At 37.4% G+C, this 27009-nt stretch overlaps 1 protein-coding gene across 1 annotated transcript in view; it reads right to left on the bottom strand.

The window, feature by feature from the left end:
• drd2b (dopamine receptor D2b) overlaps positions 1 to 26760 on the bottom strand; it is a 50466-nt gene extending 23706 nt beyond the window's left edge. Inside the window, exon 1 of the mRNA XM_053485564.1 lies at positions 26634 to 26760. The gene's annotated coding sequence lies outside the window, so the exon portion shown is untranslated. The remainder of the gene's footprint in view (positions 1 to 26633) is intronic.
• Between the last annotated feature and the right edge of the window lie 249 nt (positions 26761 to 27009).

The following is a 27009-nucleotide window of genomic DNA, read 5'->3' as shown; positions in this document are numbered from 1 at the left end:
ATACAGTACGCGCTGCTCAGTTTACTGTAATGTTAAACTCTTGTTGATATAGAATCAGGATATTGTGCTACTTACAGTATAAAATTTTATTGTGATAATATCATATCGGGAGGTTACTGGTAATTCATATCCCTATGTATAATCCACTTATACAGTACTACATTTCTTGCTATTACTGTATTCTTCAACACTGCGAACAGAGCAGATACATAACCTTATCTGATTAAAAAAAAAAAAAACTGAACTGATTAGGCATGAGGCAATCTAACAACTTCGTCAAATCAGGACATTAACTGTGTGATGAAACAGCCTTGAGCTAGCATCTTCTTTAGATGTCTTCATGTAGACTGACTGTCTCTAACCTGTCAATCAAGGCAAGGCTGCTCAAATATTCAAGATCACAAACAATTATGGCCATGCCAATATATTTTACACATAAAAACATTATTTTAAAATCAAAATCAGCTACTCGACACAGTGAGGTCAGTAGTTTAACATAACAGATAATAGTGTCTTTAGATTTTAACTGCAATTTAACACAAAATATATTGTATTGGCTTTCTGCACAGCACTAAAGCACTTTTACAACTTTTACGTTTATTTATAATGTTTGGATTTTACCGAAATCGTTTTAATGTGTGAATCGATTTCGAATCGAAAACTGATGGTGATGACTAAATGGTGGCACGGTGGCATAGCAGTTAGCTTAGTAGGTGCAGCTAAGTAATTAGCTTAGCCGTAGGATTCGATTCGATACATGATGATGTCCAAAGACATGCAGATTAGGTTAACTGGCATTCCCAAATTGCTTATAGTGTGTAAATGTGTGTATGAGTGTGAATGTGTGGAGGTGTGTGCGCTGCATGGACTGGCACCTCGCCTCGTACCCAAAGTATCCTTGGACAGGTTTCAGGCTTTCTTCAACCCTATACAGGATATGCGGTAGTAGTATAGAGTAGATAAGGAATGAATACACTACATATTTACAGAGCTCTTATTATGTCTAATAACTTCATTCAAACTTATTCTATATACGTTTAACATTTAAGCTTTTCTAAGGCAGTTTTCAGTTATAATAATAATTCATTCATTCATTCATTTAAATAAATATCGAGAAATGCATTTCGGGCCAGACTGGTGATCTGGTAAAGACATGTCAATAATATTAATAATAATAATAATAATAACTTGACTAATTGATAATATTCAAACAAAAATGTAATCTGTACAAGACGAATTATGATTATAGTGCTCAATCTGTGCTCACCATCCGACTTACATGTCGTGTTTTTATTCCCTTTGATTCATCACATTTATTCTTCCCATTACAATCAATTTAGGGAAATTGAAAGGAAAAAAAAAAAACTCCATCATCACCCAGACAACCTTCCCCCTTGAGGACAATCTTCCTCTGTTAACAGATTATCCACACAATTTAATTACTTAAAAAGGCGTGACACGGAAACTGAAGATAATCAATCTAAAAAGTCTTGCACTCAGAACCTAGAGACCACACACACACACACACACACACACACACACACAACACTATTACATAAACATCTGGATTAAACTATGTTTTCGCTTTATTACTACAGAGAATGCTGGTTTACTCCAATTATTTTATTGTATATACTGTACAAATAGTGAAGGACTAAGTATACTGTAACATCACTCTGTTTGGATGCTTGCTTGGAGATGCACCCACAGGAAATATGTACTGTATTTAATACAGTTAGAAAGATTTGTGAATTGAAAAGTTAATGATACAGCGATATATATATATATATATATATATATATATATATATATATATATATATATATATATATATATATATATCGCTGTATCATTAACTTTTTATATATATATATATACATATACACACCAGCTTTAAGGTTTTTCACATTTTTTTGTTTTCCCACTTAAAATGGATTTCAGTCTTTTTCCTTTTTTTTTAAGATGTGAAAGATTTACAGAAGGCCAGCCATCACTTTAGCACTCCATCAATCAGGCCACTATGGTAGAGTGGGCAGACAGAAGCCATTCCTCACTAAAAGGCACATAAGAGTCTCCTGTTTGTTTGCCAAAAACCTGACGGACCCTCAGACCATTAGACCATTAGAAATCCTCAGGTCTAAATACAGTATTTGTTAACGACCATTTTCCTGCGACTTTAACGAAAAGTCACGGATATTAATGAACTAACCCTAGATTGACTAAAGAGGAAAACACTAACAGGGACATTTATCCATGAGATTAAGACTAAAATTAAAAAAAGCTGATGAAATAAATTCTAATTACTGCTGGCACAAAGATTAAACAATTTGCAATCTGTAAATCATGAACTATCTGGAAATCTTATTAAAATCTTATTAAAACCATCATTACAGTCAGTTTTGGCAGCATCATGCTGTGGGAATGTTCTTCTGCAACTGGACTAGAACCATTGCAACCTTGAATTAGATTTAAACTAAGTATTTTTTTATTTATTTGGTTCATACTTTTGCAGACCAAAGTGTCATATTGGTACAAAAGCTATGCAAACCAATACAACACCAAGGATGCATTTTGACAATCCTCCATCCATCCATCTATTAACCTCTGTAGGACAACTAGGGACCGTTGAGGCCATTGGTAACCATTGCATTTGTACGATCGTGGTACTGTAGGACCTCAGGTCAACACTCACACACTACAGGCAATTTGGAAACGCCTAATCTGCATGTTTTTGGACAGTGAAAGGAAAATGGAGTACCCGGAGGAAACCCACCAAGCACGGGATAAACATGCAAACTCCATGCACACAGACCCAATGTGGGGATCGAACCCAGGACCTGGAGGTACAAGGAGACAGTGCTAACGACTAAATCACCGTCCAAGCTGCCTTTGACAATCCTAAACAGCACGAACCTCATTTCATGGACAAACTCGCACTTTAGCGCTAATAAAACCATGACTGATGCAAGCATGCAGAGAAAAGCGGCAGCTGTGTCAGACCTTATACCGAACATCACCCCTCTGCAGGAACTACCAAGAATGCCTTTAAGAGCGTCGAGCCGCTTCAGACATTTCCTCACATTGTCTGGGTTATTTATTTTAAACCTGGTCGATAAACGAGTCACATTGTCCATTAGCTGATCGTTAGCCGTAGCTTTACGCAGCGACAGAAATGGATATTTTCCCCTGAAAGTTCCAGCCTGTATGAATGTGAGAACTGATGAACTTGCGGCTCAGACGTGTTGAGTTTGGACTTATTGAACCCTGAATGAATTGGATTACGTGAGGTACTGTATAATGCAGAAATTATTGCATGAATGTTCATTTTGGCATCTGGTGACTGTTTTTCATCCTCTAGAAAATTGCAATTACTACTGAACTACAATGATGATGATGATGATGATGATGATAAGCATGAATGACAAGCATAATCACATTGCTATAATTTACTTCATTTAAATATGCACGATGTGAAAGAAGATGGAAAAAGAAGAAAGCTCGACTCTGCTTTGGTTCATTTTGGTACTTGACTGGTCTTTCCTTGGTCTCTCTCTCTCTCTCTCCTCATTAGCTTTATCTCTTGCATCATTGTATGCCTAAATTTAAGGTATGATGCTATTTGAAGTATCTAAGTTGGCACCTGACGTACTGTATGTGCACCTAATTTCTGTCAAGTCCAACTCAACCCCCTGACACATTACTGTGGTTTACTATTACAGAACAGTCAGTTCAGGGATATTTTAATGTATCTATTAGAATTTATTCCTTCCTAGACTCCATAATGCTTTTAATGCTTTAAGCAACCTAATTACTTCTAATGTGGCTATACCAATAAAGTACCCTAATCCACTAGTCCTCTAGTCAGCCTTTGAAAATTATTCCACTCACATCCTTTAATTTTTTTTATTTCTTTGCTACACAATGACTGACTTACATATAAACCATTTATTTGCTGAGCTGGGAATGCGAGCTTTTGCTTTCTCCCTCCAGAGACTTCGAGCACCGTCAGGCCAGAGAGGGATTAGACTGCTGCCGGGAATAAATAAGATCATGTCAGTACAGGTCAAGTAACAATTACCAACTGGCGCCCTGAGATAATGAATGGAGCGAGACACTTAGGGTTAATGAAGGTGTCTTTCCTGCTTCTTACTGACAGTCATAACGATCTTTGACCTCTGTGCTCTCTGACCACAAGAAACTAGCTTTCCAGTCTATCCAAGAGACCGTTTCCTATGCACAAGTCTCGTTCAGTGATATGTGAGATTTATTTAAAAATCTGTCCGACTAGCCGATTTCCAACGCGATGAAAAAAGATGCCTTAAGGCTGTGCAATATTAGGAAACATCAAGTTTTCCATCATGGGAGGCTACAAATTAAGGTTGAAATATCAGTGTGTACAGCATCAGATATCAGAGACAAACATCTCCACAAAATATTTTTGCAGAAATAAAAAAAAAATAATCAGCATATTACAATAATATAATAACTGAATCTGATTTTAAAAACATGCTAAAGGCCAGTTGTGAAATAAAGATGTGAAAGCACAACGTAATTGTCAGGGACAAATCCATTTGCATTCCAAAGTCAAATTTTCAGACATCTCACTGTCTCACTCCAAAAATCCCACTGGAGGACACAGTAATTGTCTTTATACTTTAATGTCTTTATACTGAAAGGTGAAACACCTCAGATGTGAGAACATGCAGTACACAAAAACAAGCCCCCAGAATTGAGGGGTTGTGTATAAAAAACGGCCGCAATTCCTGAATGGTTAATGCCACACTTAAAGTCTTAACTTTACTCGCATCTTAAGTGTTTCATTTTAATTTCAGTGGTGGTGAGACACAGAGGTCTGATGCGAACAGCTTATCTTTGTTCCAAAATGTATGGGCCTGACTGTAAGTTAGTGCTATTTTGTTATGTATAAAATGTGCTGATGATTGATTATTTATGATTGTTTACTTTGACGACCGTTGCATAATCTCCAACAAATCAAAAACAAATCCAAGAATTTGAAACACGAGGTTGAATTTATTTTGGGCTTTTTGATATCAACACAGGGTCAACATTAAATATACAGTACAGCTTCAAATAAATACAAATACTGGCTAAGATAATTCATGTAGTTATGCCTAAAGTTCTAATATGCCATTTAAATTAACGAGCTCAAGGCTTCTTAACTTCCTGTTAGTGATGATGGACTGGAAGTAATAGCTTCTCTGTATAACACAAAAAGGGTGTGTTTGACAGCATCCATTGGAATGACCAACACACAATACACTGGGAAATTCCAAGGGGCTTCGTACAGATCTGAGTAATAGGACAGTAGATTTACTTAAGTAACAAATGTCTGTTGGAGCCTTTTCTAAACAACTGCAGATTCCAAGATCAATTCAAAGACCTGGGCATAAACTAGGCAAAAGGCTTAGTTTTCCAAGGTCTGGAAGAAGACCCAACTGTCACCTTCAGCTACAAGGAAATTGCTCCGGAACAACCCAGGAACCACCATGACACAAGTCTGCCATGAACTGAAGACTGTGGAACTCCATCAGCTACTACAGTCAACTGAGATTAACATCACCGAGGCCCTGCTCCAAAATCAACACCTTCAAGCTCGACTAAAGTGTGCAGCTGACCACATGGACACGGAAAAAGCCTTCTGAAGAAAATCTTGACCAGATGTACAGTAGGTTTGGATGAGTAAAGGTCACTGAACCACAAACACACTGTACCAATTGTTAAGCATGGTGCCGGTGGATGTATCAGACTTATTTTGTTATCAGTGGAATCGCTGACTCGCCCAAAGTAGATTCTTCAGCATGATCTCAGATCATCAGCTAGACAGTTGAGGCCTGATCAAATCAAGTTTTTGGAATGGATAAAGCAAGCCAATTTAAAGCTTTAAAAACTCAACCCTATTAAAACATTTTGTGGGCTCAAATTCGGTCAAGAGGAGTGGCTGAATTAATGGCCACATAATTCTGCCAGAAGCTGGGTGATGGCTACCAAAGGTTTTTAAACAAAGTAAAACTTGTGTGCCAAATGATTTACTGGGTTTTTCTTCTAATAAATATTCGATTAATACTAATATGCATGTGATACAATCGTTCTGCTGTAAAAAATAAAATAAAAAACAGTTAAAATCACTACATGCCCAGTATTGACATTTGTGATCATGGTGAGTGCAGGTAAACTTCTAAATGCAACTATCTGAGTGATAACAGGATATGATAATCAGAGTTGTACCTGGAGGTCATAGGTCAAGCATGTGTTCCATAATTATGTTTGGCATAATTCTATTATAATAAGGCACTCAAAGAACAAATCTGCATAACGCACAGTGCCTTTTCTGCACAATATGTTAAAAATGCTTAAAGCCTTTTGTAAATACACCCTTTTTAGACTAAAACTAGGCCTTTGTTCTTTCTTAGCAAAGGTCAAATGTTCGTACTTGATAAGTAGAGAAAGACCTTAGGGCAAAAACTTGATGATACATTGACTGTCGAAGGAAATTACGCATAAGAAGCTCACCAAGCATGGGGAAAACATGCAAACTCCATGCACAGAGAGGCGGGAATCGAACCTGACCGGGTTTAAATCTGACTAAACAACCAAATTGTTTGCTGTTTGGTGGAATGCGATTATGGTAGAATGGGAAATTTGTTCTCATTGTCTTGAAGAACCAAACGCATATCAAACGTGGTGCATGTAGGTAAAACTGGATGCCTATAATAAAGAAACATTTTTAATAGAGTGACATTGAGCCCCTGAGCAATCTTTTGTAAGGCCCTAAAGACCAGCATATCTGCTTTTCCAAGCCAGGTTTCGTGAGAACCTTTTGAAAAAGACAACAGTGCGGTAATTGTGACACCATAGCAACCCTGAGATGCCATCCTGCTTATTATATTCCTGCTGCGAAGATTTTCATCTAGCTCCAAGAACCCTTCACTGCGCCGCCAAGAATGTTTGAACAGCAGGGGACCTGAAGATCAGGAAACATGCAAAACGGTGTGCTTTTCTTTCAGCTCTGTACAGTATGCAGGTGCGAAACTCCCACAGGGTGAAACGGGGATCTCCTGCTGCTTCTAGTATACTTCAATATAGAAAAAAGTTTCAGGTAATAAATGAATGATTACCATGGGCTCTGCCAGATGGAACGTGGGAAGATGTGATGTGACAGAACAACCTTCATCATATAAACATTGCAGGGTGATAAACATAATGGCAAGTATTGTGCTGCAAATTGTACACGTATCCCTGACCTGGCCATGTGGACAGATTGCACGTCCCTATCAAGTGTGACCATGATGATGAAACAAACTCAGCTCCCTACTAAAAAAAATCATCTTTAAAAAAAGCATCATCTTTATAAAACTGTACACAGAGGTTGAGTTCTGACTTGAGACCTGATAATAGAGCACCCATGTTTCCGTGTATAGAACTGAGTGGCTTGCAGGTTTGTTCTGTGACCGTGGAAGTTATATGAGGAAACCTATTACTCTCGGTTTCTCTCATGCCCTTTCTTTCTCCTGCCAATGCAGCTGAATTTCCCAGCTGGCCCTGGGGCTACTGGAGCTGGCTCTGCCTGGCTGATGCTCCTGCTCTGTCTGATCTCATACAGTATGTGGGCCAAGCTGTTTGTGTAAAATAACATAACCAGAGGATGGGAAGAGCTACATATGCTGATAATATAGCAAATTGACTTCCAGCCGTTCATATCTACAGTAATATATACATTGGAGATCTTCTCTGCAGGTTCAGCGACCTCCTTTGCTCTTTAAATTGACTTGTGCATGTTTTTGTATGCAGTTCCTTACCTGGTCAGGTTGCTTTTTCCAGTGGTTCTCATTTCTTTTGTGTCTGACAGAAACATTTACAGCCCCCTTCCCTATGGACTCAATGGAAATAATACTACAGCAATCTCTACCATGGAACACCCTTGGGTTATATTTTAAACAGGACACACTGCTACCTCTGCTGTCACTCTTAGTATGTCCACCAGTTAGCAGACACACAAAAGCAAATGGCCTTGCTTTCTACTTTTGTCCTATATTTATTTTTGGAAAGAAAAAAAAAAAACATCGAACATTGTGGCACCAGGGCATGACTCCACAAAACTTCTCGGGGGTGTGCTGTGGTGTCTGGCACCAGCATGTTAGTGGCAGATCCTTTGGGTGCTGTAGGTTGTGGAGTGGGGCCTCCACAGATGCCAGGCTAGACCGAGATTTGGGGTATTTAGCAGCAAGACCAATAACCTTGAACTTTCTATATTCAGCAGAATGTGGTATACTGGGTATAAGGACAATAAATAACAATAAATTGTTATTATTGCTATGAAAAAATAACCAATGAACAAAGAAACGCTGGTCATGAGCTTGGTCCTCCTCTAGATATCCTCGTCCTCCTAAGGTGACACATTTCTCCAAACGATGGATGAGCTGGTGAAGTCTTTGAAGAAGCCTTTTTTGTGGCTCTTGAGAAAAAGTTCCACCTCTGTAATCAGTTCACCTGATGGTGGCGTTAGTGTGTGGCTGATTGGCGTGTACTGGCAATGCAAAAGATTTTAATGCAAAGTGTGTTTGTTTTTTCAAAAGGACAAGAAGATTTCTTCTTTATGATCATATATAAGGCTCGTCAATTGTTTGGATGGTTGATTAAGAGCATGATGTCATGAGACCTTGAAACCTAGTTTTAATCTATAGGGTTTTATCATACCGGAAAATTTTCACCTCCCCAAGCATAATGGATATGGACTGATATTGGAAACAATTGAAGTACGCAAGTAGATAATAACGACAATCAAGTCTTTTCAATACTATTTGATTGCTTAACAGGTTTTAAAATTATGTCCTTTATTAAACCAGCCATGTGTTTCAAGTCCATAACGATTTCATAACATGTTTCAGGCAAATACCAGGCACAGAAAACAGAGACGTGTTAACCCTTTCGTTACACCTCAGGCTTTCACATGATATGAATAAATTTTGATTAATATGGCATAAATTCACAATTTGGAGACACCACTGAATCTCCCACTATGTGGTTTAATTTAATAGCCTCCAATCAATATTGATATCCAATCACTATTTTTAAATTATTATTAATAACGACCTCAAGTAGGACTGTTTTTAAAGTATCAGACTTGCAGGCAAATCAACTTTCCAGCCTATTAAATTATTTCATTATTTACACAAGTGTTTTAAAAGATAATCTTTTGCGCACCAATTGTTCTTCCTTATTGATGATAATCAATTTATAATTGTTTAATCGGTTATTTCGTCAACTGAAGTCACCCTCTAGTGATCTGAATAATTACCAAACATCTACATGTGTAGGTCATGAACGTTTATCTTACACACATTCATCCATCGCTTTTGATAAAAGTAAATACCAAAACGATTTAAAAATGACACATGACATCAATTTACGACTTCTCGTTTGACTCAGGATGAGTAATATTTCCCTCTGGAGCAATTTAAGGACAGTCAGGCAAATAAAATTAAGTCCAAGCCATGTTTAATTTGTCTTGCTGTCTGTGACCTTTTTCCCTGAGTTGGCTGTAATCTGATACTACGTGACACCAGGGCATAAAGCTTGGCAAATTGTTTCTCGGTTCTTAAAAAAAAAAAAAAAAAAAAAAGCCAGTGGGCAAATGTCTCCATTCTGTCTTCAGTCGCAGATTGTGCTGCTTGGATCTCTGGCTGCGATTCGAAGAAAGAATAAACCCTGAGCGTTTGCACTTGTGTCATGTCTTCATGAACCATAATGACTATACAGTTACAGTTATACAGTAGCTCTCCCTACTACATGATTCTTCAGGTGTACCCAGAACGCATCTGCTAACTCCACATGCAATTCGTCTTATTCATGCAAATGAGCTCTATTAATAAAACCGTCCCTGAATATCGTAGTGAGGCTCTTTTCCATATACTCAGCGACTAACTTTATTTACATCAGTGAGTTAATTCATGAAAAGTGGGCTCCGAGTGGATAGTTAATAGGGTATTATGTGTGCTGGGAGCAAAACTACCAGCGGCTCAATGGAGTCATGGAACATAGCAGCAGGGGCTTGTTCTCAGCAGCTGAGTGGAGTCTGGATCGATATCGATCTCTAAACCGAAACAATAAGCGCAAGCTCTGTGGTGTTAGTGGTTTATCCAGCAAAAGCTCAGCTGATGCACTGCTGGACAATCAGTCCAACCTTTTAGAAATTAAATAGCAGATGATAAGGTGATGTATTGAAATGCACCAAATGCTGTCTGATGCCTGTCTGGAGAAAAGCAATCGTATATTAAGCAATTATTATGCTACATTAGATCTAACCTGTCTTTTAGACCATTAGGTTCCATCAAGCAAATTCAGGAACACTTTCCAACTGGTTGAATGCTACTGCATTAAAGGTGTATTTATAATAATTTATAATTACTATATTTAAGACTGGTTTAATGTTAAAGGTACAGTATTATGGCAGAGGTATTTAGCTAATACGTCCAAGTCCAGCTACAAAATTAATGTCTTTTAATGTCCAAAATGTTACCTTTAAATGCTTAACTAATAATTCATTCATTCATTCATTCATTCATTCATTTTCTAGACTGCTTATAGGGAAGAAGGGAGCCTATCCCAGGAAACTTCGAGCACTAGGCAGAGTACACCTTGGACAGGGTAAAAAAAAAAATCCCATCCATAGCAGAGAACTCACAGTCACATCACAACCTATAGGCAATTTAGGAACCTCAATTAACCTAATCAGCACGTCTTTAGACTCCAAACACACCGACCTCAGGCAGGTCCCCCAACACGGGAGGTGTGAGCCGCTTAACTATTAATGATTAGCTATAATTAAAATACATCATAAAGTAGTTTTGTTTTGCAGTGTATGTTTTTTTCAACAGCCATGTTTTCGTTGACTGATCAGACCAAAAAAGACAAAACTTTAGAAAAAATAAATGTGAAAATGCTCCCTTTTGTTCAGCAAAATAGCATGTGTTTGGCCATCACTAGTCACAACAGAGAATCTACACAAGCCAGCAGTGTTCTTGATTTTAAAAGCTAGAATTGCTGAGCTGTAGTCATTTTTAAACAAAAAAAAAAAGGTTTTTTTCTAGCATTTTTAATATAATAAAATACCTTTAAGACAGAAATTACCATACATCCAAGTCATATCCAGTAGGGACAGGAATCACCAGGGACCACAGGATATTATATTATATTATAGTTTATTACAGTATATTATCACAATATCCACTGTAGGTGCTGATTTGATTTTTATTGCAATTAGAGAAGTTCGCAAAAGTTTGAACGTACTGTCTAATTCCATCGTCTTTCTTGATTTTTTATTTTTTTTAAATAACATCTTACTGTTGTAGTTACTTAATTACCTAATGCCATATGTGTTATTTCATAGTTTTGAATAATACATACAGTATTGTTCTAGAATGTCCAAACTTTTGACTGGTACTGTAAAATTCTTTTAAAAAACTGACCCAGTGTGGTGATATATGAAAAAAAAAGAGATGTAATATATAATAGAATAGATTTTCTAATATCCAGTAGCAATGTAACTGTATGCAAAAGCCATGGTTTTGGTGCGTAGCTCAGTTTTAAAGGCAACATTTTGCCAGGGTATGAAATGGCAGACATGAATCCATCTGGCAGACATGAAATTTCTTTTTTTTTAAGAATTTAACCTTTAAGCATACAACCTTGTACAAACCAGCCATAATGTCCTGAATCATAAGTAATGCACATAAACTATTCACTGCTGGTGATGTTACTATTTTCGCACAAACGAGTAAACCATTCTTTCTTGATAGAGTAAATGGGGAGAACATTCTTTATTTCCTGTCAACTTGGAGTATTATTAATAAATCGCATTTAACTAAAGGAGACATTAGTTTCTTAAATGTAAAACACTAACTATATAGGTCAGTGTTTGAGTCAGCTGCCTAGCATGTTGCTAACAAAACACGAACATGTGGGCTTCCATGGAAATAATGTACAGTTAAACCTTGTATTGCGAGCTTAATTAGTTCCCTGTTGCGTGCTCGTATATTAACACTCGTAAACCAAAGTAAATTTACCCCATAAACAATAGTGGGAACTCCGGTGATTCGTTCCACAACCCAAAAATATTCATCTAAAAATAATAAATACAAAATATAAAGTAACACACACACACACACACACACTAACCGAATCATCGCTCTATGACTGAGAGTCTTTGTCAGCAAACTGAAATCTTTAACGGTAAACCTCTCTAATGAAACTTTTGCTTTTGCCTCCTTTTGAGGATTTCACTGAAATGTGACGTTGCATCATCATTAAACAGATTCATCTCCTGCACTTCAATTTTAACTTTTCTTTACGTGGGTCGTTGTTGCAGTACAGTTACTAAGGAACACTCGCTACACCTAGACACAAAATCAAAAAATGAAATAAAATGCTTAATGCATGCACACATGGTCACGATCTTATGATAAACAGTACATGCACGCAGGGAGACTAGCATGGGAGACGGTTACCCACACACGAGAGAAAAGAACCATTTACTCAGTTGTAATCATGTGACGCTCGGCAGATAAAGCACATGCATACTACAGTACTTGTATGTCACGACCTCGCATGTTTATCGAGTTAAAATTGATTTTAAAATTTTGCTTGTCTTGCAAAACACTCGCAGACCAAATTCCAAGGTTCCACTGTAATTCTGACCAACACATTAAAGATTAGGTTGGAATGCTGAAATATATGTTAAATAAACTTGTTTATTTGACTTTTCAAATCACTAATTCCATATTTCATTTGAATATTTTGCTGCAGGGCTTGCTACCATGTCTATCAGCAGTCCAGTAATGGGCCCATCCATTCCAAATACCTGAATTTATGCATAGAAATTCATGAAACCCATGCTTGATGATTTTTTTTATACAATTTGATTTAAGGAAGGATGTTTTTCTTCCTTTCTCATATTGCCACTCATGCGAGATAGTCATCGCCTGGGGAGGTTGCACTTCAGAAAGATTATCGCACTTAAGGCTAAAGGGCTCCTTGATACTTCCAGTTTAATTCTTCTAAAAGTCTCTTGTGGTTAATTTGCGCATATTTGCCTCAATGCATTCTTGCCTCCCTGTGGAATCACACTCGCATGTCTCTTGATTGTGTCATGATCATGACTCAAAAATCTTTGCAATTTCAATCATGTATTATCGCGTTAAAAGCCAGCTATGTATTTTCACTTTTTCATCATCTCCGAGGCAGTAAAAAGCTTCCTAATCATTATGTACACCTGACTTCAAGGCATTGCTCACTTGAGCCACACCCCCCACTCAATAAAGCAATTAAGTCACCAGAGAGTCTTTACACTGAGTGAATAATGAGGTTAAAATTGCTAAGCTGGAAAAAGAAAATGCTGCTGGAGATGCTATCTCATGAGAATCTGGTCTTGCATAATAATTGTACACACGGTGTATACAAGGCTGTTATAAAAGCCACTGTGCCGTAGAATAGCACGATACACATCCACTCCCAACCTCCACTGTTTACCCCAAGTAGATTAATTTACAATTTTAAGGTCTTTCTGAACAAACAGGTGTGGAAGAGTAAGGCAATTAGTGTTAGCAAGCTAGAGAGATTGGAAAAAGGGTAATTCTGGAGGTGCTAAACCCCACCAGGAATGGGACAAAAAAGAGAAATCAGCCTGCTCAATAAACATGATTGTAACTTCTATCCACAAGTGAATGACAAGCCTTGGGGAGATTAGCGCACTCAGGTTTCCTCCGCTGCCCATGCTCGTTGAGACTTTGGGAAAACACAAACACAAACACACTTAGCTATAACGGACAGGAGTAACTTCAAATGTTCCAGGCACTTCAGTAGGGTCATAAAGCATGGCCGATTCAATTTAGTCGGATAAAATGCTTGAGAGAACCGAAGATTAATCTGAGCTCTCTGAATATTTTCTTCCCCAAAACGAGAGTAGAAACACTTGTCTTTTTTTGCATTGCAGAAAATCAGAAGGAAAAAGATGCCGCTCGCTCTCTTTCACGGTGACATCATGCACTCAGCACCATGGAGAGCAGGCATCACAGTACACGCGCTGTCGAGTGAACAAGAGGTACAATCAAGAAGTAACAAGCAAATAAGAAATGCGATGGAAGGAGGAGGCGGTTCGTCAAAGGCAGCTGCGGGGAACAGGGACTTGATTAATAAGAAGAGGAGATAGGGAAGATGGCGTTCTGAAGGAATCTTACAGCACGTCCAATTTATAACACCACTTTCTTTTTTTTTTTTTTTTTTGATTTTCTTTCAAATAGCAAATTATTCCGGATGGAACAGGGCAAGCCCAGAAATGGTTCAATCTTCTGCAATTTACCTGTGTTACATTTAAATCAAGTGCAAATTTGGGCTTTGGGCTTTCTTTCTTGGTCTGCGTGTCCTCCAACTTTACAAAAAAAACCTAACTGATGGTACATACACTACCGCTCAAAAGTTTGGGATCACTTTTTAACTCCGTGGCCGTTTTTATTTTTACAGAACAATATGAAACAAAACAAAGTCGTCCAAAATATACAATAATCTCTTTTAAACAGTTAATATTAAAATGTGTCTGCTTCTTATGTTCTGTAAAGCCTACATAACGCCTCTAATCTAAGCTGCTGGTTGTTAATTTATGATTTCTGAGGCTGGTACAGTAACTCCCAATGCAGAAGTACTGTAAGTGTTGGTCTTGCTTTCCTGGGATGGTCTTTATGAGAGTCAGTTTCATCATGGTGTTTGATAGGTTTTGCAAACTTTACAACACTGTTCTTGCAAGAAATATTCCAGAAAAGTTGACCTCCATGTCTTAAAATAACAACTGACTGTTGTTGTTGTTGTTGTTACATAGTTATCTTATTCCATACAGTATGTGCTATCTCATGGATTGTCACCCTGTCCAGAGTGTACCTCGCCTCGTGCCCTAAATCTCCTGGGATAGGCTCCAGGTCCCAGTGACTCTGGATACAGGATAAAGCGATATAGAAGATGAGTGAGTGAGTGATATGTGCTACAGTATTTTTTAGTTTTTCTTTGTTTAAAAAATAAAAAATAAATCACTAAACAAAAAACAAAGAAATTTGCAAGCAAGCCAAAACTTTTAAGCGGTAGTGTAGTTAGTAACCTTGTCACCCAGTGTAAGGATTTTTTTCCCCTTACTACTGTTTGTGTAACGTGCTGCTGCTGTAACACAATAATTATATCTATATAATTATATAAGTCTATCTATCCATCTATCTAAACAGCTACAGTCTCCAAAGTCACTCTGGATAAGAGCGTATACCAAATGCCTAAATGTCAATGTACTGTAAATGCAATTCTCCGTCAGGGTTGTGTTGCTCACTGTGTTTATTTGTACAGTTTATCCCTTTTATTGTCACAATCCCATCGCCCTGGATTCCCTCCTAAGACCTTTTGGCTGTGTAATCCATTACTGTTGAAAAGACATTACGCTGCTGCTTTTATCATACACAGGGAACATAACAATGCTGACCACAAATAAACAAAACAACATTTCGTTTAGCTAAGCAGCTCTGCTTACCGTCATAACTTTGATTCGCCTTTGTACTGTACATTAAGCACAACCACTGTTGATGGTACTGTATATACAGTAAGTGCTTCCTTCTGAGTAAAAAACATTGTTTTAATTGTCTGTACATCAGCTAAGTTTCCCATCAGAATGACTTCATCATAAGCACCAGATGTGACCTCTGATTATTTATTAATTTTTACATACAGTATTTAAAACAGAATTTGACACGAAGACAGAAATATCTGGACCTATCAGACTCCCACATGTCCATTAGAGTAAATGTCTCAGAGATTCAAGCTTGTTCTGGAAAATCTTCTTTAGACCCAGTGACCTCGAGAAAGCTACTTGTTTCTTGCTAAATATGTACTGTATAAGCCATGCAGAATTTCTAATTATTATAATCACCCTCACATTTCCTTCCCTTCCCTATATGAAGGAAAATAGCTAGACATGGTAGTGGAACTGGAATGAGCTTGGTTATAGTTGAAGGTGTGAATTGCACAAAACTGTGAAACTGCTAACATTCATCCATTAAAAAAAAACAGTTTGATTGATTGCAGAGATACAGATCATGGTGACCCTGAACAAAATATATAATAAATAAAAAATTAAATCACCCAGACCTCTTGCCTGACTCAGATGACAGGAGACAGACTATGTCATAAAAAACGTAGGGAAACAAGGGAAATTGCAAACACTTATAGTGTTGTTGGTTTAAACCTGCAGGTTCCATTAATGGGATTATCTAAATTATTTTCTGTAACCAAATTATAGGCAAGACTTTACTATGCTCTATGATCATATAATAATTAAAGAATAAAAAATGTATTACATATGCATCATTTACATATTATATACAGTATGTAAAGAAAAAGGAGGCGGAGCGAGCGTGTGTGTGTGAGAGAGAGAAAGAGAGAGAGAGAGAGAGAGAGAGAGAGAGAGAGAGAATTATTCAATTAAATCAATATCCTTAACCCATCATTGATAACAGCAGGACAAGTGTCTCCCCTCGTTTTATCTTTACACTCAGATACTTCATGTACAAGCTGCTAATTGCAAACTTCATTTTAAAACTTTTAACAGTGATGATAATGTTGTTTCCATGGCAATAACAGTTGAAAATAGACCTCAGGTGAGTGGGAGGAGCTGCCACGGCATACAACGGGCTTAATTTCTTCTTTTTAGAGTCTAGACACGTTTTTAAACAAAGAAAATTGTGGCAATGCAATTTTATGCAATTTCTGTGATTGTAGAATTATGGAGGTGTCATTAAAATGTATATTGAATTGCAAAGATTGCCGCTGCATGAATATGTGTTTTAGTCAAAGTGAGTCTGCGTATCATGTGACCAATGGGGAGAATCCAGACAAAAGATTAAAAAAAATATACCACATTCAGTCGTACATATGATAAAGGTTAATGATTTTTGGGGTGAACTACAGGCACTGGTATGAAACAAGAGATATATGCAGGAATAAATGAAAACTTAATAAAGATCTAATTAATCTTTTAATTTTAAGTAAATATACCACACGCAGTTAAATCAACTGTTACAGATTTTTATTCTCAGTCATAAAAAAGAGAAAGAACAAAGTGAGACCTAAAAGAACAAAGTGAGACCTAAAAGTTTGACAGGGAAACTATTCTATTCTCAACACATTAACTTTGATCTGCAAGACCGATTGTAGATTCCACACATGGTTTCCAGCTCATATTAACATCTCTAATTATACAGACATGGAGTTTCAGTATTACAGGCATCAGAAATAATTAGCTCTAAAGATGCATTGATGATGCAAAACAAAACACATCTTAAAGTGGCACTGCAATTATCCAGCATATCTGTCTATGTCACATACACTGCAGATATTACTGTAAGAATACTGTAAAGTCTTAAAACTGTACAATATTAAAACATGATGCTTTCTTGCATGGAGACGTGATTCACTGTAATTATAATATAATTTAGTTTAATTTAATCATTTGCAAGTAATCGTTGTACTGTTTATAGATGGTAGTCAGTTTTGTCAAACTGTACTATAGGGGTAAACGTTCTCATTCTCTACAAAACCAGCTGACCAATGTATAAAGAAACACATATTTATATATCACAATGCTGAATTCTCATTTTTGACTGGCAACAAAATCTAACCCTATAGTTAATTATTCTATGTGTAATTTATTACACGTTTACTGATGAGGATGCTAGTTAGGAAAGGACTGTTTATGGCTGCTATGATGTTGTAACAAGAACTTTTTTTTTTTTTTTTTTTACAGATGTTTCACCACGCTAAACAAAACTTACTTTTTTCATTATGGTTGCTATGTGTTAATTGCTGAGGTTATGTTATGTAATATGTTGAACTTGTTTTCTTAACCCATCACAACTTGGACCCTGCTGCGTTACCTCCAGCTGTTTCCCAGCCATTAAGAAAAGCATGAGAAAGATGCTTCTTGGAGAGAAGTGTTGAAGAGAGACCATAACAAGCCTCCAATGAGCTCATTAGGGCTGTTTGCCAGCGCCGTCTCCTAAAAAAATGATGGTGTCCCTGGCCCTCCTCTGCCTCCTTCGGACAGTGTGAACCAGCTAGGGAGGCAACCCCAGACAGACATCTCAGAGCACAGACACACAAGAGCAGCCTCACTTAGACCAATGTGTGATGTAGCATGATGTATTCTAATCCGTATTGGATGTCATCTCTGAATTGAGTTAATGAAACACAAAAAAACATAGGAATTATTCAACCCAGTTAAACAGCCTTATTAGATCAAGGTAGGCTTGTACAATATACACAATACACACATACACCTAGCCAAAAAAAACAGCTGTTTGGATTTAAATAAGCAGAGATACACCATTGATACCATTTTTTTTTTTTTTTTTTAATGTCTGACTCTCTGATACCAGCTTGGGAAGATTCCAATTTCCTTTTTTTTTTTTTTTGTTAATTAAGATAACTGACAGCATATAAATCGTTTTTGTACATTAAATGAAAAAATAAGGTAGCACAGTGGCTTAGTGATCAGCACTGTCGCCTTGCACCTCCAGGGTCCAGGTTCGATTTTCGTCTCAGTGTGTATGTTCTCCCCGTGATTTAGGTGTTTACTCCGGTTACTTGGTTTTCTCCCACAGTCCAAAGACATGCAGATTAAGCTAATTGGTGTTCCCGATTGGAATGCCTCCCTGTCCAGGGTGTACCTCGCCTCAAGCCTAAAGTCTCCTGGGATAGGCTCCAGGCCCCCCGTGATACAGGATGAAGCGGTATAGGCAATGATAGAGTGAGTGAGTAAGGAAAAATGATATAATATTTTGAATTTTGGATTGAATAATATTTTTAATTAAAACATGGACTATTAAATAACTAACATTTGCTCAAAAACTGCACAAAGTTACAACAGTTTATTTTTGTTGTACAAATAAAAATCAACTGAAAATAAAATTTCAACAGGAACTATAAAGACTCTCACACATTCTTGAACTGCTGCACATGAACCATTAGGGCGATAAGGCACAGAGGCGAAAGACTGGCTTTAGTGCTGCTATGATTGACGTGAGACAAAGGGATTTTGAAGGGGAATTGGGAGTCCTTAAATCCCAGAGCTATTTAGCTATTTTTTGCATTACTGTGCAGGAATGTGCAGTATAAAGTCACATCTTCTTTTCAGCACAACCTAGGCAAAATGATAATGTAAATTCTTTTTTTATTTTAACCAAATGTGTTTGGTTAAAATGGTCCATGGACTAAACACATGGACCAAACCATTTTGACCATGTGTTTTTTTTAATGTTGTTTCCATTAAAAATAAACCAATTTTCTTTTACATAAGGTCTGAGTAAAACAACATTTATCCAATCATTGTATTTATACTAAACTTAAACAAAAATGATTAGTAGTGAGTAGTAGTTTTTTGGGATAAATCACTTCCATGTATCAGCCCCGAACATAGTATCCAATTATGTTTTTTTTTTTTTTTTTTTATACGCTCCTTGGTCCAATATGCCTAAATATGCCCAGTAGGATTAGCAGATGCTGTCAGAGAGTTTTTACTGTTGTCTTGATAAATTGGCCAGATAAATTTCAAAATGTGCCTGGAGAAAGCTTGCAGCTTCTAACACAGAATTAACTAGAATTAAACTAACACAGAACTTTCTAGAATGTTCCATACTATATACAACTACTGAAAGTTCTAGAAAACTCTAAAAGCTTCTTGAAATTTCCTAAGTTTTACATCATTCTTAAAATGGAAAGTTCTAGAAAACCTTCTATCAGCTACTTAGCACAGAATCTACCTGAAATGTTCTGGAAAATAGGTAAATTATTATTTTAAAAAACAATAATAATTATTAGCCAGGATACAAAAGAAGATTTTGAAGAGAATAAATTGTATTTTGCATTTACTTTTGGCGTAAGCAATTTAGAAATAACACCTTCTACCTTCTATTGTTAAATAGTGTAATAATTTTTGTGAGTTCTACATTGTCAGTTTAATAAAATTTTATTATATCTGTATACAGTAGCACTTTTAACAATGGTCACTGTCGCAAAGCAGTTTTACAGAATATAAGGAAAATTTGGAAAATGTGCAAGAAAAATATGTATAAATCAAAATGATCAGATTTTTGCAACGTCATTCCCATATTCCGGGAAGCAGGAAAATTTATTCAAATTTTATGAATTTACGAGTTTCTAAGGCGAAAAAGTTGTATTGTCATATGAATTTTCCCATAAGAAATAATGTGAATGCAGATAATCCGTTACAGCCACCAACAAATATTACAGATGTTACACAAAAACATCAGATAGCTTTTAAAATAGCTTTTAAAATAGCTTTTATAACACATACAGAAGGCAACATTGGTATCATGGGTTGACTCTTTTGAAACAGCTTTGGCTGACTAAAAACAATTTGTAAAACTCAAACATTTGGAAACAGACTTTTCAAGTTTTGAACAACTCTCAGACGTTTGCGCGACTTAGCGGATGTTTGGTTCAATTAGCTCAATGCTTGTATGCTGAAAACGCTTTGTATCGCGAAACAAATTTATTGCAAAATTTCAATTCTTAAGGCGAAAATCCATAAATGGGGCATTCGTATGCTAAGGTGATGTCTGAAGCCTCCACACACCGGTAGAGCTTCTATATTTTTATTTTGCATTTTTTTAAACAGTCATTAACCAATGCTGTTTTGCTGTCGTGGATTGAATTTTAAGGGTTAAAGAGACATAAAGACTTGGCAAAAAAATTTAAGCTAATGAGGATCAGAAAAAAAAAATCATTATTCTGGCAATGTTAGAAGCTGTACGTACCTACAAACGTTTATACATTTTATTCAAGAATCATACTGGTAGGCAGAACTGCAAACTGCAGTCCACATCACTGTTATAGCTGCTGCTGTTAAAACACCTTTTAACCCTAAACTCGTAGCCATGTGATGCAAGTATTGTTATTTTAGTTACTAACAAACATATTAACCCATGATAATTCTATAGCACCCCTTGACATACTCTGGATTTACAGCAGCACACTCCTGTTGTGCATTTTGTTCACCCACTCGTTTATCACGTGTCAGGCTGGCACCGGAATACACACGAGGATGCATTGAATTGCATGTTTAGAAAGAGAGAAGGACAGAAGCATGATTATTCATAAAGAGATGAAAATAGCTGAATTAATCAGCAGTTTCAGACAAAAGGTTCTTAAGACCGACATTGTTCTTCATCACAGCTGTGTTCCTGAAAGGTCACTAACAAAAGTGATTACAGCATGAAGCATGAGCAGCAGGCCAAAAACAAATTGCCTCTGGTCACACACATTCTGCGCTGTAATTAAACTCCAGCCCAAACTAAGTAGTAACCCTATTACACAAAATATACCATACAAAAACAAAAACAAATGCACAATAATGATTAGACAAAAGCCGTGCTTAAATAGGTAGTGTAATCCTGAACATTCACTGACACAACTCTATCCATCTAGCTGCGTCTCAAACGAACCAGAAGACGTCTAAACCGCTCTCCAGTAGAGGGAGTATGCGGTTAAGCATTCATATTCAGGAGACCGTATTTATTTACGCATATGATTATGATGGGAAATTAGTCATGGCCCAAACCCATGTGATTTCTGCAGCAGCTGTAAGACAGACTCACATAAAAAGGCAGCGAGGCAAGAAAGAAAAAAATAATAATAATAGGAATAAGCATTTGAATCTGCCCTGTTCTGTGTAGGCTGAGTGAAGCACTGGTCAACTACCGTGCTTCAGGGAGAAGCTGAAGGGCGTGTAGTGTGAAATAAATGCAAATTGATGTATAGGGAGCTTTTCCAGACAAATATGCTCTGCTGTTCAAAAATGAATTTTTTTTTTTCCCAGTTCAACTTGCGTAAGCCTACAGTATATGCAAGTTTCTGCAACAATTAAAAGTTACTACTTGTAAGAAGTTGTTGTCTCATACCGATAGGGTTGGGGTTCGAATTTTGCCTCTGGTTGTCACGCATGCCTGTGATTGATGGGTGTCTTCTACAGTAGGTACTCTGGTTTCCTTCACAGTCCACAAGACATGCAGTGTAAGCTGATTGCCATTTGCGAATTGTCTGAAGTGTGTGGGTGTGTACGTCTGGCATAGCTACTAATCCAACCATAACATGAGGTCATGTGTCATTGCGGACACCCATTGCTTTGCAATGTCAGCTCGTAGGGATGAATGAATGGACCAAAAGATCCCAGGCTCAAACCCAACCACACCAAGTTGCTACTGTAGGGCCATTGAGCAAGACCCTTAACCCTTAGCTGCTCAGAGGTATAATGAGATAAAAATTTTATTTAAGTGGGAAGGACATCTGCCAAATACTGTAAATGGATGGCTGGATGAAAATTTCCTTGCAGCTTTTACATCCGTTTTTCCAAACTGAAAAACTACTCATAAAACTCTTTTCATTCACTGGTCAGAAGATTAAAGTTTTTTACCAAGTGTCTATACAAATCACAAAAACAGAAATCAACACATTACTACATAATTAACTACGTTAAAACATTTGGTATATTGCATCCAGGGTTTATTTTCTTTTCCTGGTTTCTTATTCCAAATCTCCAGAGCACATGGCAGTTTTTAAGCGCTTTAAAGCTCTACAGCGCACTCCTTTGGCTCTGGCCCAGTTTGTGGCTTGCAGCCTGGAATTGTCAGCTCATATCTCAGATCTCCGTTCAATTAGAGAGGGATTCATTTCTCACTGAGGTTTTATTTTAGATCAGCACCTAAATGTGCTAATTTAACACCCCTTTCAGGTTTCATTTTAATCCAAATGGTTCTATACAAACATTATAGAGACTTACAGTTTGTTTGATGTGTATAACACAACCACCGCCACAAACAAATAAATGGCAGGTTTTATGAAATAATCAGGTCCCGATGAGCCGTGGATAATGTATCGTAATAAATATACGCCAATAAAAATGACCTGCAGAGTAATTGTTTTCCAATAGCTCATGAGTAATTGGTCAACCATCTCAACAGCCTTGGCTGCTCACACAGGTGTGTATAATTTCCATGAATCATTTTAGGCTGCGATCTTTGAAATGGCGTTCCGTCACGTCTCAGTAGACGGACAGTTTCTCTTTTGTTGGCACAAATGTTAAATATTACTGTCATTACTCTCTGGTGCAGAAGTGTGAAATGCTAGGCTGGAGGGTGCAGTAGAAATATGGTCATAATTGCCATTCCAGCCATACCTGTCAAGCACTGATGGACTTGCTATCATCAGAGGAAAATCATCGGTCATGGAGGGAAATGGAATGTGAGCCACAGAGTGACAGGATTCGAAAAAGGTCAAATAAGTAAGGCTTTTTGGAAAAGCTACAGCCACTAAAGCTGACAACGAACGTTTACTCAGTAACGAGTTAAGTGTCACTTAGGTTAGGTGATTTGTGCTTGTGCATGTTTTAGCAAATAGATGTAGATATGTGCAGTTAACTTACTGTACCGTTCCATCTAAAGTAAGGAGTCAGGGTCTCAGTGGACTGTCCCAGTGGATAATCCATCTTTATACCCTTCCCATTATGCATTCATGAGGACTGCATGAAGATTCAGTCTGGTGGATTTAACCCATATATAGCCATCTTTAAAATGAAGGAAATAGAAAGAGAGAGAGAGAGAGAGAGAATAAAAGCGACAGAGTAAAAGGCAAAGATACAGAGAGATGGGAGTGTGACAAAGCTCAAACGATAGAAAGGGGAAAATGGGGATGGGGAACGTGGAAGAGAGAAAGAGAGAGAGTGAAGGTGGTGAAAGAGACAGAATGACAACCGACAAAACGAGGGACAGATGGAAAATGAAAAGCACAGAAAGAGAGAGAGAGCGAGAAAGAGAGAGAAAGAGAGGCAGAAGGAAGGATGTACATACGAGGAAAGAAAGCCAGACCAAGAGAGTAAGAGAGAGAGACAGAGGGAGACAGAGAGAGATAGAAATGCAGATCGATAGTGATATAGAAAGACACAGAGAGAGGAAACATAGTAAGTGACAAAGAGACAGAGAAAGAGTGACAATGAGAGTGAGAGCAAGAGTGAGGGGACAGAAATGTAGAAACTGTAGGAAAGGTAAATCCACTCTGGGGTTTAATGAAAGAGACCTCCCACACAGTCATGAATACACACACACACACACACACACACACACACACACAGACTGAGTTACCAGTTCATGATGTGCACCTACAGTACAGTATCCACCCACCACAAGTGAAGCACATCTGTTTGTTATGCCTCCTATATCAACCATTTCTGTTCTATTCCATTTCCATTCACTATTCGATATAGCCACCACAGTACCACTGCATCACCGCACCATCACAACACCACCCACAGCAGCACCACAATACTACGGTATTTTAGTGCGGTGGTACTGTAGTGCACTGGTAATGTTAATCTGTGGTTTTGTTTTTACTGTGTGGTTGTACTGTGGTGTAAGTATAGTATCGTGGTGCTGTGGAGCTGTGTTATTGTGGAGCTGTACCATTAAAACAATCACTGCACCATGGTACAAGGACACAAACACAACACTGCATCAAAATACCATATTACCACTACAACACATCATCACTGCACAACAGTACCACCAAACCCCAGCAACACAACACAACACCACTACAACCCCGGCAACACAACACCACTGCAACACAGCAACAAAACACCACTACACCTCAGCTGATCCTTTACTTGGGCAGAGGATTGTTCTCAGCATCACAGAGATACTGTGGTGTGGTGTAGGTGGGTGTGGAGGTGGCACATGTGTGTCACGGCCATCAGCTATACTGGGGGCTTTAAACACCTGAGTGTCACTGCTGGATTAAGCACCAGTCCATCAGCCAAAAATATCCAGTATTGATATCCAGAGCTGCAGAGTGTGAGCTAAAAGTGATGCTGATCAAAACCTAGAGGATGAGCTTTCATGTAAAACGAGCTCTAGTCGAACAGTTATCATTATTATCATCATTATTAATGCCAGTGCAACTTCTTCTGTTCTATACACTCTGTCACAAATTTACTCGCTTCATCTTGTGTGTATATATATATATAATTCAGCAGTGAGAAGAGAGACCATGACAAGAAGGAAAAGTCACAGAGAGAGGAAGAGAAAGAAAGGGGGATAAGCTGTAGATAAAATAAAAAATGTTGCACAATGATAATGACATGGTATTTTTACACACATTATTACACCTCTATGTTTCATTTTTCAGCCTCCTGAATATAATGTCGGGCAATATTGCGCAATGTACCGAGCTGCCAATAAACCTAGAAAGCGAGGGAGGAAATAGCAAATGTGCAAAAAATTTGTGAAAAGTGTGAAAATGAAAACTTTTCCTTCTCATCAAATCAACAACGCAACATGATGCCTGCAGTTTGTCGAAGGTAATACTGGATTTAGAAACAGGTAGTGAGACAAAGCGTGCACGAAGAACAGACTATCAGCCTGTCACATTAAACAGCAAATACACATTTTTTAAATGTATATTTAAAACATTTTTTTTTTACATTTTCTCCAGCATTTTACTTTTAAAGTTCAGGGAATATTTTTTTTCCAGACTAAACAATGATAAATCTATTAAGTCAAGTTCAATTTGTCACTGCATCAGTGTTTGGCAACAATCCATACAGCACCTTCACGTCAATTGAGCATCAAGAATAAATAGCAAGTTATTAGTAATAAAAAGAAGAACTGGAAAAAAGCTTGTCTAACCTACAAATGTATAAACAATTAATACAGAATAAAAGAATAGAACCAACAATAAACAATTAAATGTATAGTTTAATATCTAAGTTAAATTTAAAGCCATTTCTAAAAAATAAAAAATAAAATGCAATTATAATCATCATTCCCAAATTAATTTCAGGAAAGGAAAATTAAAAACCTTGCTGACAAAATATGTCCATCAGAAAAGTAAATAATGTAATATCTTTGTTAATAAAATTAAAATATATGAATCTCTTTAGTCCGTCTAGTAACTATTGAGGCCAATGAAAATTTTATTCCTATCTTGATTTTTTTTTAACTTGAATCCTTTTCTTTCTGAAAAATATCTTGTTATATTTCTTTCCCTACTCCTAGGCATTTTTGATGCTTTTTTTTGTTTGTTTGTTTCTCTCTTCATCATCAATCTGATTCATCTTTCTTTTCCCATCCTACATACACACATACATATAAGCTCAAACAGTTCCAATCTACGCCCCTTAATGACTTCAACATTTTTTTTCTTGCCTGACATCTCTTCGGATTCACACATTTGTCTCCATTCAATTTGTAGAATCTTCCAACATCATTTCACTGCAAAGCAATTCATTTTCTTCCTCTTCTTTCTGTGTACATGTTTCATAGGCATGGGGTAGTATGGAGCAGACATATGGTATTAATGTCTTATATACATCTTATATATATATATAAACCCTATCTGACAAACTCACCTAAGTAGAGCGTATTAAACGCTGAGGCTCGCGACACTCCCTCTCTCTCTCTCCTGTATAAACCATATTTATATTAAAAACATTAAATAACACTTTAACGTGTACAATTCTTTACCTTCAAGCCATAGGATTTGCCAGACGTCCACTTCCTGTCCCGAGTGTCCCGGGTTTCCACTCAGCGCTTATTAACGTCCAGGGTCGGTAATTCCCCACCGTCTCGCGCTGTCCGTTCTCATTCTCACAAGTGGTAACGTTAACTGTTTCAACAAGGCTATAATCTGAAATAAAGACGCCAAAACGGTACTGTGTTCCTCTCTCTCTCACACACACGCACACACACACAACCACACACACGCTGTAACTGTCTCCGAGCCGTCTCTCAACTTCTGACTGAAAGTGTAGTGGCGCTCAAATATAACCGCCGCGCGCCTCTATCCGCGCGCTCAAATACACGAGCAGCGCTCGCGCAATACGAAAAGGGGCGGGGTTTT

This window comes from Clarias gariepinus, chromosome 24 (genome assembly GCF_024256425.1).
Source record: "Clarias gariepinus isolate MV-2021 ecotype Netherlands chromosome 24, CGAR_prim_01v2, whole genome shotgun sequence".
Lineage (NCBI taxonomy): Eukaryota > Metazoa > Chordata > Actinopteri > Siluriformes > Clariidae > Clarias > Clarias gariepinus.
The sequence above is the reverse complement of the archived record's forward strand: the minus strand, read 5'-3'. Positions and strand labels throughout refer to the sequence as shown.